The sequence below is a fragment of the Coffea eugenioides genome, unplaced genomic scaffold (genome assembly GCF_003713205.1).
Source record: "Coffea eugenioides isolate CCC68of unplaced genomic scaffold, Ceug_1.0 ScVebR1_167;HRSCAF=678, whole genome shotgun sequence".
In the NCBI taxonomy this organism is placed as follows: Eukaryota; Viridiplantae; Streptophyta; class Magnoliopsida; order Gentianales; family Rubiaceae; genus Coffea; species Coffea eugenioides.
The window spans coordinates 19,390-25,044 of NW_020862099.1; the positions used below are offsets into that span (position 1 = coordinate 19,390).

Consider the following 5,655-nt stretch of genomic DNA (forward strand, 5'->3'; position numbering starts at 1 on the left):
GTTTTCTTGGAGGAATTTCGGTCAAGATTTCTGCCCTAAAGCTGTCCAACTAAGTTCTTGAGGTAACTCACTCACCCACACTTCAATCTTGCAAAATTATAGCTCAAATGGAGCAAAGGTAGCATGGGTTTGCAACCTATGGTAGAATTTGGGTTGATTGGTTGAGTAATTATATTCTTGCAATTCCATGACATGCTCGAGGCTTTGAGGAGGTTTATTGGTGGCTGATGTGATGAATTAACATGTTGTGGTTGCTGATATTGTGCTATGTTACATGTATATAGAATTATTGATGGAATGAAGTTGGAAGACAGTTAGAAATTTGGAGAAGGTACTGTCTGAAATTTCTGACTTGCTGCCCGACTTTCTAGTTTGCTGCTGCCCTGTAATTTCGAAAATTTTCTGGTGTTAATTGAGCTTCCAAATTGGTGTAGATATGTTGTGCTATGTGTATTGTGGTTGTCCACCAAAAATCAACCCAAATGGTTGGTTAAATTTTGAGTTACAAGTAAAGAAGCAAAACTGGAACAAGCTCCAGAATTTTCTGACCAGCAACATTTGTGTAGCTATAACGTTTTGCTCGTTGATCGAAATTGAGTGCCGTTTCCGGCATTTGAAATTAGACTCTTAGAACTTTAAAATGGTACCAAACTCATTTTCTAGTTCGTCCCGAGCGATTCGTGGCGAGTTTTGAAAGTTGGTTGTCTGTTTATTACTGTTCATCCGAGACTGTCCAGAAAATCCATTTTGTTGCTTGATTTTGAACCGCTTATGTCTGGATTTTGGAAATGATTTCTTCTACATAAATATATCCTTGTGAACTTAGTTTCTAACACCACCAACCGTTTTCAATATCACTGAGAATCGAGTAAGATACGGCCTAATTAGCGATGTGCATTAAATCTGGAAAATTTCTGGAAAGGCCGACAGTCCAGGAATTTTAGCGAACTTCAACGGTTTATTTCTTGAGCTAGGAACATCGGAATCGAGTTCCATTTTTTTCATTTGAAACCTGGATTGGTACATTACATGCATATCAAATTTCAAAGGCTGGTTTTGATTCTATGATTTTTACCGAAATTCCAAAATTATTGGAAAAATTTGGACTGTTTTGACCTATCTTCAATGAATACTAAACTTTCTTGGAGGAATTGACTTGTTTCTGATTTGATTCTTGGAAAGTGACCTTCTACAAAGTTGTTATGCTTCGAATTAAGTTTTTGACGGTGTAAAATTTTCCATTTTTAGACTTTCCGAACTTCCGGACTGATATTTCCAAGAATGACTCGAAAAGTGAAAATTTCCAATTTGGACCTAAATGTTCTTTTAAGGGCCTAGGTTACATTTTTACAACTCTTAGAGCATTTCAAACCTATTTTCATGGTGAACTTGAGTTCACCTATCACTTGAGACCTCATTTGAAAGTCGGTTCCTTATGAACTGAAATACTTTGGAAACTTGAATTTTGGAGTCAAAATTGACTATTTCTTTTCTTTACACGAATACTGTATGGCCTGGAATTTGAGATACAATGCATTATTGCATACTTTCAGGATCTCAAGAGGACTTCGAGGGAACTCCCGGCGAAGCGTCTTAGAGCTAATTTCTCAAACTTTGACTTTTGATACTTGGTGAGTATCAAGTGCATGTGAAGTGTTTAAATGAAATTATTCTTGTACTTGCTAGTTAATGAGGCTAGGGCGTACTTTATCGCCCTTGTCCTCTCTTTCATGAAATTGCTTGCTTGATAAGTGATACGTGTTACATGTGAAGCAAATGAAAGTGTTTTTGTGAGCATTGAGCGGCAGAATGTATCATGCCCTTTTAGGGTACGAGGTACCGCTCATCCCGTCTCAATGCTATGACCAAATCTTGTCGATTGGAGCTTCGTCTCATCGACTTGAAAGTGAATGGGGAGGACGCCTCAACCCATTGGCTAGCCTTGTAACTCGAGCCGGCAAAGGCTTGGTCGAGAAACTTGGTGAACCTTGGGAAGTGTTATAGCTTGATCCAAATAAGGGTCTTGCTAGGTATACTTGTTAAGTGATACCACCTACATGCTTGTTTGGTTACGGATCCAAGAGGGTGTCATGGTGGCTGGAGGTAGTAAGTAGAGTTCTACATGGATAACTGTGAAAGTTGACGGAGGGTCAACTACCTGAGCTTGGATCGCGTGTGGATTAGCTCCTGAGAGCTCCCGTATCCTTTTATTGTGATTAAATTCCCTACTTGCTTAATGTTTCGCTGTTACTTGTTACTCGAGTTATTGCTTTATATTGTGTCTTTACTCGCATGCTTGCATTTTTTTCCCTTGGTCTCACTGAGCGTTAGCTCACCCCAATTTGTTTTCCTTAACAGGTTTGGAAGTGGAAGTTCTAAGGCTTAATTAGTGACCCCCAAAAATAATTTTTCCCCACAGGGCTCGAGGCCAAAGAAAGCGCTTGTATTGAGTTATTAGTGCCTGAAGGAATATCTCATATATAATTTGAATTCGATTCACTTGATAAGTATTTGATGTAATTATTTGAGAACTGAGGACTTTTGTCTTATTCGGGGAATGATACCCTTACTTGAGATTTGTAATATATCTTATCTCATTCTAAGTTTGAAAAATGTTATGTCGTTATTCTTGAGGTTGTACCCTATGTTATTGGATGTGAGTGATGTATTTTATTTGAGGACTATAGTGAGTCCCGGCGAGAGCTGGGCAGGCGGTCCGCAGAACCCTTTGGTTCGCCTTAGGGGGAGGTGGGGCTGTCACAGTTGGTATCAGAGCTTAAGCTCTAGATCTTGTAGTGTATCCTCGGCTTAAAGTTTAGGATGCCTGACTGTGGGATTAATTTGAATATTATGTGAATGAGGACCTATTGTATCCTATGGGTTAAACAAATTGATTATTTGAGAGTTTCTTACTTGGGACTTGTAGAAATGAAATTGAGGAATTAGGTGATGTTATATTGATGGAAAATATGGGATGAGAGATTAGTAGTGAAAGATTGGACGAATTTGAATTATTATTATACTTGTCAGTGTGGAAGGAATTGAGATAATTATTAGTACTGGCTATGGAGGATAACAGACCGAGATTTGATGGTCAAACTCCATGTATGATGATTTTGAACCAAGATAAAAGAGTATTAAAGGAATAAAATGCATTTTCCCACCCATTTACCTCCTAGAGAATTTCTGCTTTGAAATTCTAAAGAAAAACTAAGATGTACTAGTTTTATTTTCAAACGATGATTGGAAATAATATATATATGCTTTAAGTAAGTATAATTTTCCAATATTGGTAAATATGTGAATTTTACTTGAATTTCAATCTGAAAATTTGTGAATAACTGATGAGTTTGTTGAATTTTGTATATGATGGGCTGATACAAGGTTAAAATTTTCTAAACTAAGTTTTCCCCCTTGATTGTATACTGGTGTATTCTCACACTTGAATTTGTCTATGCTTTACACAAAAAAAAATAAAAATCTTGAGTTTTAGGAAGAATGGCGAACTTATGTTTTTATAATGTAAATCTTGAACTTGATAAGATTTTTGGTTACTTTAAAGACTCTTCTTATGTTTTAAAATTCTTGGTTTTCCAGAAGAGTGAGCCTATCTTTAGGTGTACGGGCTGAGGGAATTGAGTTTTGAATTTCGAATGGATAACCTTTGGTTTCAGCTTGTGTTATGGTTTGATTGGATCTAATTTCGGAAAGGCATGTGATCTGATTGAAATTAGTGATATTTGGACCCTTTGGTTTAACTAAGGACTTAGGAAGGGTGGTGCACGCCGTGAGGCCTTTTGTATCCTGCTTGCATATACTTCTATATTTTGTGGCACTTAATTGCCTATATGCAGTATTTGATATATTGGGCTTGTTTTGTGACTTCTAACTCGTGCTATAACTTTTGATACATGTAAAGAAGCATGTTTTGATTCTAAATATTTTTGCAACGTATATATGCATTAAGTTCTTTTATGCTTAATTATTCCTTTTCTTGTGCTTATAGACTTCTATTAAGTATGGCAGCAGGAATGGAAAAAAGGGGTCGCGGCCTAGGGCTTAGACAACCCCGTACTCATGAGAAAAATTGATGGATAGTCTTATATAATTTAATGAGACCCTAGTACTGAATATGAATCGAGAATAAACCAGAAGATTAGATCTACCAGTGTATAATGGATTAACCTAGTTGGGAACTTGGTGAGATTTTCCTGTGCGAAATTTTAATAGTTATTTTATACATATATTATGAGTGGTCCTATGGCCATCTTTCAACTTTTATAAAGTTTGAACTCCGAAAGTATTTCGTTGGTTTGGTGAGATGACTTGAACTCATTACCTATTTGTTCTACTTGAATAAAAGCGTTTTCAATTTTACTTGACTATTACTATACCCAGATTCACTTGTTTTACTTTTTCACAAAATTTATATATATATATATACACACATTTTGAACTCATTTGAGAATCAGAATCAGATAGTGTTCAAGTTCGAATCTTTTCTTAGGAACATGAATGCCTATTTGTTATGAATCAAAGATTAGAAATGATCGGGCTTTATGTACTAGTAGAGTTAGCTCTTGGTTTGGATATAAAATGGTGGTAAAGGTGTTGGATCACAGGTTATGCGAATATGAACCTACACGTCTATTTATCTTTCTTAAAGGTATTTTCTAAAATATACGCTTTACCCGAACATAGATTTAACTCGAAACTTTGAGGAAAAGTGTTGGAACACCTCCATGTATATGTTATGATTATTATGCATATGTTTTAAAATTCATGCATTAAGTTGCATGATTAATCTTCTTAAATCTATTTGAGAGATTTGAAATATGTATTGATGATTATGGTTAAACATTATTTGAAATCTCTTACTAAGAAAATTTAGTTTTGGATCATGAAGAAAATTTGTATCTTTAACTCTAATTTTGAAAATTTTGAATCGCATTTTGCCACAGATACATTCAAAATACATCAAAAGTCTCGACTTTATCTTGTAGGTCATGATTAGTTTGATTTAGACAAACTTTTGAGGAAAATGATTCTAGTCCTACTAGTGCGTAACAGTTTTTAGTCAAGGTTTAGAACTTGTTTCTTATGGCGTGTAATTTATGGTTTCACTACATACGTGAGTAAGACCTTAGAACGGAAGTACATATCATTATATCAAGGGGTATTACTTTATTTGTGGGTGTGGATTTTCTTACGTATCAAATTCGTGGAGAGGTAAGAGTAAGTATACCTGGATGACTTAGATGCGTGAGAATTTATAGGTTGTGGATAGTTAAGTTTTAAATTTTGATTTGCTACTCATTTAGATGCTTTGAGTTGTTGATAGGTTAACAGTCAGGATTAAGCAAATGGATGAAATGAAAAGTTTGGAAGAGATGCGTATAGAAATAGAAGTTTTTCGCAAGGAGTTGGAATTCCAGACTAAATTGGTTGAATTCTGGGAAGAACGATGCAAACAAGAGTTTGTAGAGAAGATGGAATTATGGAACAAGAAATTGGAAATGAAAAAGAAATACGAAGGAGTATTGGAGGAACTTCAGGAAAGAAAAAAAAAACTCGAGGGGATGCGACCCACTATTCAAGTTTCACCTCAGTATATTTCTAGCAACCAAGTTAAGGGTAGTGAAGGAAACTCCCATA

General features: G+C 35.6%; 1 long non-coding RNA gene across 1 annotated transcript; it reads left to right on the forward strand.

The window, feature by feature from the left end:
- Positions 1 to 2,397, forward strand: LOC113755744. Its single transcript, XR_003465735.1, has 3 exons — positions 1 to 62; positions 1,554 to 1,631; positions 2,359 to 2,397. It is a non-coding gene; the product is annotated as an uncharacterized LOC113755744 (long non-coding RNA).
- The last annotated feature ends 3,258 nt before the right edge of the window (positions 2,398 to 5,655 follow it).